This window comes from Pseudophryne corroboree, chromosome 1 (assembly GCF_028390025.1).
Source record: "Pseudophryne corroboree isolate aPseCor3 chromosome 1, aPseCor3.hap2, whole genome shotgun sequence".
In the NCBI taxonomy this organism is placed as follows: domain Eukaryota; kingdom Metazoa; phylum Chordata; class Amphibia; order Anura; family Myobatrachidae; genus Pseudophryne; species Pseudophryne corroboree.
In genome coordinates, this window is record NC_086444.1 from 1,059,513,700 (window position 1) to 1,059,527,416 (window position 13,717).

General features: G+C 48.1%; 1 long non-coding RNA gene across 2 annotated transcripts in view; it reads right to left on the reverse strand.

Annotated features, from left to right (window-relative positions):
• Positions 1 to 2,809: 2,809 nt before the first annotated feature.
• Positions 2,810 to 13,717, reverse strand: part of LOC134988851 (uncharacterized) — a 38,878-nt gene continuing 27,970 nt past the window's right edge. For both annotated transcript variants that reach the window (XR_010194296.1, XR_010194246.1), the window contains exon 2: positions 2,810 to 3,269. This is a non-coding gene — a long non-coding RNA (uncharacterized LOC134988851). The remainder of the gene's footprint in view (positions 3,270 to 13,717) is intronic.

A 13,717-nucleotide genomic window follows, 5' to 3' on the forward strand; every position in this document is an offset into this window, starting at 1 on the left:
GGTGGGTACCAAACTCTAACTTGCCTCCGGGCAATGGGAATAAATTTACGACACTGAAGCCGGGGCTTTGCCCCCTTCTGGCTGTGGCTGAGGAGCTGTGTGCACTGTGCAGTAGCGTGCTCTGGATCACTGTTTGTGTGGATGGGAGTGCTGCTGCTCTATCTGATTCTGCAGGACACAGAGTGAGAGGACTCGGGGCAGGCAGCATGAATGCCAGGCTCAGGGAGAATTGGAGGAAGCCTCTACTGCTGCATTCGCACCATCTGGTGTTAGTGGAATAGCTGAGGGTGCTAGGGCCCTGGGGGTGCATTCACCAGGTGAGACATTGTAGCAGGCAGTGGTTCAATAATTATCCTGACAGTGTTCTAATTATTATTTAGAAACATTTTGCATATTAGCATATTGGGCCCATCACCCAGCGTCTGCCCCAACTCGCTCTGTCCTGCCTTCCCCCCTACCCCTGCTCTATCATGGCTCCATCCCCACCGCTCTGTCTCGTCCCCCTATCTCTGGTCCCTTACCCCATTCCCTCCCCTTTTAGGTCTGTTTCATATCCATCGCAATTGGAGCAGCTTGAGCGTACGCCCAAGCTTCATCTGTGCACGCATAGAGGAGACGTAACACTGTCACCCACTGCCTCTCTGTCTCCCACTATCTCTCCCCGTCACCCTCTCTATCCCCAACACCCTTTCCTGTCACCCACTGCCTCTCCGTCTCCTCCTATATCTACTTGTCACCTCACTCTCATCACCAACGGCCTCTCCCCATTATCCTCTATATCACCCAGACCCTGGCGTCACCCAATGCCACTCACTATCTCCTGTCACTCTCTGCCTCTCCCTGTCACCCTCTGCATCTCCCCTGCATCACTATCTCCCCATCACCCTCTCTCCTGGCACTCTCTGCCTCTCCCTGTCACCCTCTGCATCTCCCCTGCATCACTATCTCCCCATCACCCTCTCTCCTGGCACTCTCTGCCTCTCCCTGTCACCCTCTGCATCTCCCCTGCATCACTGTCTCCCCATCACCCTCTCTCCTGGCACTCTCTGTCTCCACAAGGCATCACCCTCTACAGTACCTCTAGTTTTCTATTGCCAGTTACTGCTGCAATAAAAAACTACCTTTCACCGTGATTTACTGGTATAATTACAAAGCAGTGTACTTTCAACCCCCCAAATTTACCCCCTCGCTACCCCCAGCATTACCTCTGTACTGTCAGCCCCTAATCCACTCCTTGCCCCCAATACTGCCCCAGCTGCAATCTACCACTATCCCCAGTACCTACCTACACTTACACCCTTCCTATCACCAGCATTGCGCTAGTACTGCCCCAGCTGCTGTCTTTCCTTACCCTCTCCTGCATGCCCTTATCTCCCTCTACCCCAACTGCTACCCACTCACAGCACTTCTCAAACTGTTGCCTGCTCTTACCTCCTCACTACCCCCAGCACTGCCTGCCCTTAATCCCCTCCCTGCCTCAAGTGTTCCCTGCCTCAACCCCCAGCTCTACCCCAACTGCTGCCTTCCCCCAGCACTGCCTATAATGCATAAATTGTGATGGGACCCAGAAACCGTGGAGTAGGACCCCAATTTCTTAAAGTGAGGAGTCCCTGAGACCCACAACTTTTTTCGCTCAGCGCGATCACTGCACCCCATGCCCCCATATCACTAGCAATATCCCTTGTTGCCGCACACAATTAGGCCCTTTGTAATTTTCAGCTCCAGGCCCATGTGGACCTTAATCTGGCACTGGGGACAGATATAACATGCACAGAGAGAGATAGATTTGGGTGGGGTGTGTTCAAGCTGAAATCTAAATTGCAGTGTAAAAATAAAGCAGCCAGTATTTTACCCTGCACAGAAACCATATAACCCACCCAAATCTAACTCTCTCTGCAAATGTTATATCTGCACCCCCCCCCCCCCCCTGCAGTGCACATGGGTGGTCATTCTGAGTTGTTCGCTAGCTGCATTCGTTCGCGGTGCGGCGATGAGGCAAAAAAAACAGCACTTCTGCGCATGCGTATGCAGCGCAATGCGCAGGCGCGGTGTACTATTACAACGAACAATGTAGTTTTACACAGGGTCTAGTGATGGTTTTCAGTCGCACAGGCAGCTGCAGAGTGATTGACAGGAAGAGGGCGTTTCTGGGTGTCAACTGACCGTTTTCAGGGAGTGTTCAGAAAAACGCAGGCGTGCCAGAAAAAACGCAGGCGTGGCTGGGCGAACGCAGGGCGTGTTTGTGACGTCAAAACAGGAACTGAATGGTCTGAAGTGATCGCAAGCGCTGAGTAGGTCTGAAGCTACTCTGAAACGGCACAATTTTTTTTTGTAGCCGCTCTGCGATCCCTTCGTTCGCACTTGTGCTAAGCTAAAACACACTCCCAGTGGGCGGCGGCATAGCGTTTGCACGGCTGCTAAAAACTGCTAGCGAGCGATAAACTTGGAATGACCCCCCATGGTTTTGCCAACTGCTAACAAATTTGCTGCTACGATCAGGTCTGAATTCCTCCCCAAGTCAGGCTAGACATCACTCACGCCGCACTATAATTTTAGTATTAGTATTGCTGGTTTTGATTTTACTGCTGACCTTTACCTTCTTTTGTCTATTGCCCTTTTTTCTATTAGTGAACCTTTGTCCTCTTCTTGTTTCTGATCCTTGCTTCCTACTACTTTGACCGATTGGAGTGACCTTTCTTGTCGGTCTATGTTTACCAGTCTTGCCTGGTAGTTGCTCATATTAATCTGAGCTATAGGATCATACACTAGAGCTGGTGAAAGTACTGTAAATGAACACATTGGGATCAACTCAGTTAGAAGCGACTTTATCATGACCACCAGCAAGGGCAGATTGGGTCACCAGAAAAGCAGGTAAGTTCCAGTTGGACAGGTCCCTCTGTCGGGTCTGCCGACACTGCTAGTGCCGACTGCCATGCTTCCGGAATTTGCGTTCCACTGTGGAAGGCAAACTGGAAGCTCTCGGCTCTACATCAGCATCTCTGTCATCTGTGCCGTGCGATTTCCCCTTACTAAGCCTCCGCCACCTGTCCACCCCCCCTGTGTCTGTGGGATGAGTCGGGTCGTCCACTGGGGCTGCTGGAGAGGTGAACTGAACCACACAGAAAGCAGATGGGTCTGTGCTGCTGTCTAGGAGCTGGAGGAGTGAGACACAGGAGCTTTCCCATCTTACTCACTCAGGCTATCCTTCCTGAGTGAGGCTGCTGTCAGCGATATCCATGGAAGGAGCAACGGTGGTCGGAACCCGGGAGCTGTGGAGAGGAAGCAAAATTCTTGACATCTTACTGTTATTCCTGTTCCCTTTCCCTCCCATAATGCCCGCTTCTGCCAACCACTACTTCAATCCTGCCCCCCGCTTCTACTCCCATCCTGCCCCAGCTCACCACTACTACTCCCATCCTGCTCTCTTCTCCCCACCACTACTGCTCCCTTCCTACTCCCTGCCTCCCACCACTACTATTCCCATCCTGCCCCCTGCTCCCCAACACTTACGGGTGATCACGGGTGATCGCATGGAGATTGACAGGAAAAAGGCATTTGTGGGTGTCAACTGACCGTTTTCAGGGAGTGATGGGAAAAACGCAGGCGTGTCCATGCGTTTGCAGGGAGGGTTCCTGACATCAATTCCGGTCCCGGACAGGCTGATGTGATCGCTGCGGCTGAGTAAGTCCTGGGCTGCGCAGAGACTGCACAGAATCTGTTTGTACAGCTCTGCTACACGTGCGTTTGGACACTTGCACAGCTAAAATACCTTTCCCGTGTAGCTGGCGACTATCTGATCGCAGCAGTGCAAAAATTGCTTGCTAGCGATCAGGTCTGAATTAGGCCCTAAAATCGCAGACACAACTGCAGCAAAGAAGCAATGAAGTCCTCTGTTTGACTCAGAATCAATCTCTATGAGGAGGGATCCGAAGCTGGTTTTCCATCCCAATCCACACCAGGCTGCCTATTCAAGGTCGCATAATGGGGGTAATTCCAAGTTGATCGCAGCAGGAATTTTGTTAGCAGTTGGGCAAAACCATGTGCACTGCAGGGGAGACAGATATAACATGTGCAGAGAGAGTTAGATTTGGGTGTGGTGTGTTCAATCTGCAATCTAATTTGCAGTGTAAAAATAAAGCAGCCAGTATTTACCCTGCACAGAAATAAAATAACCCACCCAAATCTAACTCTTTCTGCACATGTTATATCTGCCTCCCCTGCAGTGCACATGGGCCCTCATTCCGAGTTGTTCGCTCGCAAGGCGATTTTAGCAGTATTGCACACGCTAAGCCGCCGCCTACTGGGAGTGAATCTTAGCTTCTTAAAATTGCGAACGATGTATTCGCAATATTGCGATTACACACCTCGTAGCAGTTTCAGAGTAGCTTCAGACTTACTCGGCATCTGCGATCAGTTCAGTGCTTGTCGTTCCTGGTTTGACGTCACAAACACACCCAGCGTTCGCCCAGACACTCCTCCGTTTCTACAGCCACTCCCGCGTTTTTTCCGGAAACTGTAGCGTTTTTATCCACACGCCCATAAAACGCCGTGTTTCCGCCCAGTAACACCCATTTCCTGTCAATCACACTACGATCGCCGGAGCGAAGAAAAAGCCGTGAGTAAAAATCCTATCTTCATAGCAAATTTACTTGGCGCAGTCGCAGTGCGGACATTGCGCATGCGCACTAAGCGGAAAATCGCTGCGATGCGATGAAATTTACCGAGCGAACAACTCGGAATGAGGGCCATGGTTTTGCCCAACTGCTAACCAAATTCTTGCTGCGATCAACTTGAAATTACCCCCATTAATCAAGGTTACATAATATCACACTTTTACACACTGTAGGTTCTATATAGCAAACAAAGATATCACTTTTTTCCAGCATTTTACCTGGAGAAAGTCATACTTTTGTTTTCTCTCTAATTACATGAAAAATGCGGAAAAGCCTTTTCATTTCTCCTTATACAGGATGCACATGGGCCCCTGGGTACAGGGGGACCCATACCCCGCACACCCATATAATTATATTTACTGCTCTGTTGGCCTGGCGCTGGCTGCAGAGCTGTAGAATTTCAGTTAAAATGGCCACCGTGGCCATTTCCCTGTTGATTCACACAAGTACGGTAAAGATGTCCCTGGAACAAGGTGCAGTTGCCATTTTCCCGGAGACCTACACATGCACAGTAGACTCTGGCACTATTTTGTCAACACAATAGTATCCCAATTCAAATTACACTGCACAGTATTGTCCCTTTCCTACATTATGCCACACAGTAGAACCCCTTGTCCACATTATGTGATACATCCTTACCCCTTATACATGCATTTATACAGTAGAGACCCACACAGTAGAGACCCGACTAGGAAGAAGGGGGGGTGCATTACAATTCAACTATTTAATTAAATAATTATTACGGAGAAATGCAGAATATGTTTAGGGGCTTATATAGGGACTTATGCATATAGTTGTTTGTTAATTGGACTCTCTGTAATGGGGAGTGCAGCATTATCAGCAGTACCTCTGTGGAACTTCCAGCAGCATCCCTCAAGCTGTCTACATGGCTCCCCTGATTGTGAGCCCTAACAGCGTACAGTGCTGCATTTGAGGGGTGTGGATATCTCCTCATTCAGCCCTTTCCTTACAGGTACCAAAACAGGATCTGCCACCATAACCAGATGCTGCTGCCTGCTGCTCCATGCCCCCGGAATCGGACTTCATCACCTGGAACCAGCCCATTCACTGACAGAGGACACTGCCCAGCCAGGATGGCGCAGAGGAGATGGACACCCACCGCTGAGATGTATATTAGTAATGTACATTGCAGCGGACCCTTGGCAAAAGAGATTGCGGCAGTGGGCGGCTGGTTTTCGACCACAGGGTCTCCGTGCTCTGTGCTGCGGCATCGGCTGCACCACCCTAATTATCCTCTTTTGATTTTACTTTTGATGATGGAAATATTTACTTAGTGTAATAGCAATCTACTTTATCCAGTCTCTTTTGGTAATTGATCTCTTCTGAACAGCTTTGTATTAGAGATGAGCGGGTTCGGTTTCTCTGAATCCGAACCCGCCCGAACTTCATGTTTTTTTACACGGGTCCGAGCGACTTGGATCTTCCCGCCTTGCTCGGTTAACCCGAGCGCGCCCGAACGTCATCATCACGCTGTTGGATTCTCGCGAGGCTCGGATTCTATCGCGAGACTCGGATTCTATATAAGGAGCCGCGCGTCGCGGCCATTTTCACACGTGCATTGAGATTGATAGGGAGAGGACGTGGCTGGCGTCCTCTCCGTTTAGAAATTAAAATAGATAGGAGAGTGAGAGTGAGACACTTCATTTACTTACTGGAGCTTAGGAGGAGTTATACTAGTGACTGATGACCAGTGACCTGACCACCAGTGCAGTTTTATAATTTATTATTATTTAATAATCCGTTCTGTTCTTGTTCTCTGCCTGAAAAAAACGATACACAGTGACTCAGTCACACTCACATACCATATCTGTGCTCAGCCCAGTGTGCTGCATCATCTATGTATAATATCTGACTGTGCTCACACAGCTTAATTGTGGGGGAGACTGGGGAGCAGTTATAGGTTATAGCAGGAGCCAGGAGTACATATTAAACAGTGCACACTTTTGCTGCCAGAGTGCCACTGCCAGTGTGACTGACCACTGACCACTGTGACCAGTGACCTGACCACACTGACCACCAGTATAGTATATTGTGATTGAATGTCTGCCTGAAAAAGTACACTCGTCGTGTGACTTGTGTGGTGTTTTTTTATTCTATAAAAATTAAAAAACTCATTCTGCTGACAGTGTCCAGCAGGTCCGTCATTATATAATATATACCTGTCCGGCTGCAGTAGTGATATATATATATTTTTTATATCATTATTTATCATCCAGTCTATACTAGCAGCAGACACAGTACGGTAGTTCACGGCTGTAGCTACCTCTGTGTCGGCACTCGGCAGTCCATCCATAATTGTATACCACCTACCCGTGGTTTTTTTTTCTTTCTTCTTTATACATACTACATCTCATTATCATCCAGTCTATATTAGCAGCAGACACAGTACAGTACGGTAGTCCACGGCTGTAGCTACCTCTGTGTCGGCACTCGGCAGTCCATCCATAATTGTATACCACCTACCCGTGGTTTTTCTTTTCTTTCTTCTTTATACATACTACATCTCATTATCATCCAGTCTATATTAGCAGCAGACACAGTACAGTACGGTAGTCCACGGCTGTAGCTACCTCTGTGTCGGCACTCGGCAGTCCATCCATAATTGTATACCACCTACCCGTGGTTTTTTTTCTTTCTTCTTTATACATACTACATCTCATTATCATCCAGTCTATATTAGCAGCAGACACAGTACAGTACGGTAGTCCACGGCTGTAGCTATCTCTGTGTCGGCACTCGGCAGTCCATCCATAATTGTATACCACCTACCCGTGGTTTTTTTTTTCTTTCTTCTTTATACATACTACATCTCATTATCAACCAGTCTATATTAGCAGCAGACACAGTACAGTACGGTAGTCCACGGCTGTAGCTACCTCTGTGTCGGCACTCGGCAGTCCATCCATAAGTGTATACCACCTACCCGTGTTTTTCTTTTTCTTTCTTCTTTATACATACTACATCTCATTATCAACCAGTCTATATTAGCAGCAGACACAGTACGGTAGTTCACGGCTGTAGCTACCTCTGTGTCGGCACTCGGCAGTCCATCCATAATTGTATACCACCTACCCGTGGTTTTTTTTTTCTTTCTTCTTTATACATACTACATCTCATTATCATCCAGTCTATATTAGCAGCAGACACAGTACAGTACGGTAGTCCACGGCTGTAGCTACCTCTGTGTCGGCACTCGGCAGTCCATCCATAATTGTATACCACCTAACCGTGGTTTTTTTTTTCTTTCTTCTTTATACATACTACATCTCATTATCATCCAGTCTATATTAGCAGCAGACACAGTACAGTACGGTAGTCCACGGCTGTAGCTACCTCTGTGTCGGCACTTGGCAGTCCATCCATAATTGTATACCACCTACCCGTGTTTTTTTTTTTCTTTCTTCTTTATACATACTACATCTCATTATCAACCAGTCTATATTAGCAGCAGACACAGTACAGTACGGTAGTCCACGGCTGTAGCTACCTCTGTGTCGGCACTCGGCAGTCCATCCATAATTGTATACCACCTACCCGTGTTTTTTTTTCTTTCTTCTTTATACATACTACATCTCATTATCATCCAGTCTATATTAGCAGCAGACACAGTACAGTACGGTAGTCCACGGCTGTAGCTACCTCTGTGTCGGCACTCGGCAGTCCATCCATAATTGTATACCACCTACCCGTGGTTTTTTTTTCTTTCTTCTTTATACATACTACATCTCATTATCATCCAGTCTATATTAGCAGCAGACACAGTACAGTACGGTAGTCCACGGCTGTAGCTACCTCTGTGTCGGCACTCGGCAGTCCATCCATAATTGTATACCACCTACCCGTGGTTTTTTTTTTCTTTCTTCTTTATACATACTACATCTCATTATCAACCAGTCTATATTAGCAGCAGACACAGTACAGTACGGTAGTCCACGGCTGTAGCTACCTCTGTGTCGGCACTCGGCAGTCCATCCATAATTGTATACCACCTAGTCCTACCCGTGGTTTTTTTTTTTCTTTCTTCTTTATACATACTACATCTCATTATCATCCAGTCTATATTAGCAGCAGACACAGTACAGTACGGTAGTCCACGGCTGTAGCTACCTCTGTGTCGGCACTCGGCAGTCCATCCATAATTGTATACCACCTACCCGTGGTTTTTTTTTTCTTTCTTCTTTATACATACTACATCTCATTATCAACCAGTCTATATTAGCAGCAGACACAGTACAGTACGGTAGTCCACGGCTGTAGCTACCTCTGTGTCGGCACTCGGCAGTCCATCCATAATTGTATACTAGTATCCATCCATCTCCATTGTTTACCTGAGGTGCCTTTTAGTTGTGCCTATTAAAATATGGAGAACAAAAATGTTGAGGTTCCAAAATTAGGGAAAGATCAAGATCCACTTCCACCTCGTGCTGAAGCTGCTGCCACTAGTCATGGCCGAGACGATGAAATGCCAGCAACGTCGTCTGCCAAGGCCGATGCCCAATGTCATAGTACAGAGCATGTCAAATCCAAAACACCAAATATCAGTAAAAAAAGGACTCCAAAACCTAAAATAAAATTGTCGGAGGAGAAGCGTAAACTTGCCAATATGCCATTTACCACACGGAGTGGCAAGGAACGGCTGAGGCCCTGGCCTATGTTCATGGCTAGTGGTTCAGCTTCACATGAGGATGGAAGCACTCAGCCTCTCGCTAGAAAACTGAAAAGACTCAAGCTGGCAAAAGCACCGCAAAGAACTGTGCGTTCTTCGAAATCCCAAATCCACAAGGAGAGTCCAATTGTGTCGGTTGCGATGCCTGACCTTCCCAACACTGGACGTGAAGAGCATGCGGCTTCCACCATTTGCACGCCCCCTGCAAGTGCTGGAAGGAGCACCCGCAGTCAAGTTCCTGATAGTCAGATTGAAGATGTCAGTGTTGAAGTACACCAGGATGAGGAGGATATGGGTGTTGCTGGCGCTGGGGAGGAAATTGACCAGGAGGATTCTGATGGTGAGGTGGTTTGTTTAAGTCAGGCACCCAGGGAGACACCTGTTGTCCGTGGGAGGAATATGGCCACTGACATGCCTGGTGAAAATACCAAAAAAATCAGCTCTTCGGTGTGGAAGTATTTCAACAGAAATGCGGACAACAGGTGTCAAGCCGTGTGTTGCCTTTGTCAAGCTGTAATAAGTAGGGGTAAGGACGTTAACCACCTCGGAACATCCTCCCTTATACGTCACCTGCAGCGCATTCATAATAAGTCAGTGACAAGTTCAAAAACTTTGGGCGACAGCGGAAGCAGTCCACTGACCAGTAAATCCCTTCCTCTTGTAACCAAGCTCACGCAAACCACCCCACCAACTCCCTCAGTGTCAATTTCCTCCTTCCCCAGGAATGCCAATAGTCCTGCAGGCCATGTCACTGGCAATTCTGACGAGTCCTCTCCTGCCTGGGATTCCTCCGATGCATCCTTGCGTGTAACGCCTACTGCTGCTGGCGCTGCTGTTGTTGCTGCTGGGAGTCGATGGTCATCCCAGAGGGGAAGTCGTAAGCCCACTTGTACTACTTCCAGTAAGCAATTGACTGTTCAACAGTCCTTTGCGAGGAAGATGAAATATCACAGCAGTCATCCTGCTGCAAAGCGGATAACTGAGGCCTTGACAACTATGTTGGTGTTAGACGTGCGTCCGGTATCCGCCGTTAGTTCACAGGGAACTAGACAATTTATTGAGGCACTGTGCCCCCGTTACCAAATACCATCTAGGTTCCACTTCTCTAGGCAGGCGATACCGAGAATGTACACGGACGTCAGAAAAAGACTCACCAGTGTCCTAAAAAATGCAGTTGTACCCAATGTCCACTTAACCACGGACATGTGGACAAGTGGAGCAGGGCAGGGTCAGGACTATATGACTGTGACAGCCCACTGGGTAGATGTATGGACTCCCGCCGCAAGAACAGCAGCGGCGGCACCAGTAGCAGCATCTCGCAAACGCCAACTCTTTCCTAGGCAGGCTACGCTTTGTATCACCGGTTTCCAGAATACGCACACAGCTGAAAACCTCTTACGGCAACTGAGGAAGATCATCGCGGAATGGCTTACCCCAATTGGACTCTCCTGTGGATTTGTGGCATCGGACAACGCCAGCAATATTGTGTGTGCATTAAATATGGGCAAATTCCAGCACGTCCCATGTTTTGCACATACCTTGAATTTGGTGGTGCAGAATTTTTTTAAAAACGACAGGGGCGTGCAAGAGATGCTGTCGGTGGCCAGAAGAATTGCGGGACACTTTCGGCGTACAGGCACCACGTACAGAAGACTGGAGCACCACCAAAAACTACTGAACCTGCCCTGCCATCATCTGAAGCAAGAAGTGGTAACGAGGTGGAATTCAACCCTCTATATGCTTCAGAGGTTGGAGGAGCAGCAAAAGGCCATTCAAGCCTATACAATTGAGCACGATATAGGAGGTGGAATGCACCTGTCTCAAGCGCAGTGGAGAATGATTTCAACGTTGTGCAAGGTTCTGATGCCCTTTGAACTTGCCATACGTGAAGTCAGTTCAGACACTGCCAGCCTGAGTCAGGTCATTCCCCTCATCAGGCTTTTGCAGAAGAAGCTGGAGACATTGAAGGAGGAGCTAACACGGAGCGATTCCGCTAGGCATGTGGGACTTGTGGATGGAGCCCTTAATTCGCTTAACAAGGATTCACGGGTGGTCAATCTGTTGAAATCAGAGCACTACATTTTGGCCACCGTGCTCGATCCTAGATTTAAAGCCTGCCTTGGATCTCTCTTTCCGGCAGACACAAGTCTGCTGGGGTTGAAAGACCTGCTGGTGAGAAAATTGTCAAGTCAAGCGGAACGCGACCTGTCAACATCTCCTCCTTCACATTCTCCCGCAACTGGGGGTGCGAGGAAAAGGCTCAGAATTCCGAGCCCACCCGCTGGCGGTGATGCAGGGCAGTCTGGAGCGACTGCTGATGCTGATATCTGGTCCGGACTGAAGGACCTGACAACGATTACGGACATGTCGTCTACTGTCACTGCATATGATTCTCTCAACATTGAAAGAATGGTGGAGGATTATATGAGTGACCGCATCCAAGTAGGCACGTCACACAGTCCGTACTTATACTGGCAGGAAAAAGAGGCAATTTGGAGGCCCTTGCACAAACTGGCTTTATTCTACCTAAGTTGCCCTCCCACAAGTGTGTACTCCGAAAGAGTGTTTAGTGCCGCCGCTCACCTTGTCAGCAATCGGCGTACGAGGTTACATCCAGAAAATGTGGAGAAGATGATGTTCATTAAAATGAATTATAATCAATTCCTCCGCGGAGACATTGACCAGCAGCAATTGCCTCCACAAAGTACACAGGGAGTTGAGATGGTGGATTCCAGTGGGGACGAATTGATAATCTGTGAGGAGGGGGATGTACACGGTGATATATCGGAGGATGATGATGAGGTGGACATCTTGCCTCTGTAGAGCCAGTCTGTGCAAGGAGAGATTAATTGCTTCTTTTTTGGTGGGGGTCCAAACCAACCCGTCATATCAGTCACAGTCGTGTGGCAGACCCTGTCACTGAAATGATGGGTTGGTTAAAGTGTGCATGTCCTGTTTATACAACATAAGGGTGGGTGGGAGGGCCCAAGGACAATTCCATCTTGCACCTCTTTTTTCTTTAATTTTTCTTTGCGTCATGTGCTGTTTGGGGAGGGTTTTTTGGAAGGGACATCCTGCGTGACACTGCAGTGACACTCCTAGATGGGCCCGGTGTTTGTGTCGGCCACTAGGGTCGCTTATCTTACTCACACAGCTACCTCATTGCGCCTCTTTTTTTCTTTGCGTCATGTGCTGTTTGGGGAGGGTTTTTTGGAAGGGACATCCTGCGTGACACTGCAGTGCCACTCCTAGATGGGCCCGGTGTTTGTGTCGGCCACTAGGGTCGCTTATCTTACTCACACAGCTACCTCATTGCGCCTCTTTTTTTCTTTGCGTCATGTGCTGTTTGGGGAGGGTTTTTTGGAAGGGACATCCTGCGTGACACTGCAGTGACACTCCTAGATGGGCCCGGTGTTTGTGTCGGCCACTAGGGTCGCTTATCTTACTCACACAGCTACCTCATTGCGCCTCTTTTTTTCTTTGCGTCATGTGCTGTTTGGGGAGGGTTTTTTGGAAGGGACATCCTGCGTGACACTGCAGTGACACTCCTAGATGGGCCCGGTGTTTGTGTCGGCCACTAGGGTCGCTTATCTTACTCACACAGCTACCTCATTGCGCCTCTTTTTTTCTTTGCGTCATGTGCTGTTTGGGGAGGGTTTTTTGGAAGGGACATCCTGCGTGACACTGCAGTGCCACTCCTAGATGGGCCAGGTGTTTGTGTCGGCCACTAGGGTCGTTTAGCTTAGTCATCCAGCGACCTCGGTGCAAATTTTAGGACTAAAAATAATATTGTGAGGTGTGAGGTATTCAGAATAGACTAAAAATGAGTGGAAATGATGGTTTTTGAGGTTAATAATACTTTGGGATCAAAATGACCCCCAAATTCTATGATTTAAGCTGTTTTTTAGGTTTTTTGGAAAAAAACACCCGAATCCAAAACACACTCGAATCCGACAAAAAAAATTCGGTTAGGTTTTGCCAAAACGCGGTCGAACCCAAAACACGGCCGCGGAACCGAACCCAAAACCAAAACACAAAACCCGAAAAATTTCCGGCGCTCATCTCTACTTTGTATATCCAATGTTGCTGTGGGGAGAGTTACAGTAATGAAGACTCTACGGTTCATGGCTGTGTATGTTATGTGGCTCAGACTGATCATACAGTCCATACATAGAGATGTGAAGTATAGAGGGTGCAAGAACTATACTCTGACATGTTGCTTAGTCTTCTGAGTTGCGTAGTTGTCAAGTGTTCTAATTCTATGTTTTAAAGTCCATGGAATTACCTTTTAACAATGGTCACCAATGCTTAGGACCATACTGAGGGCAGTGTAAGTGGTGCTGCCGCCAGGTACAAC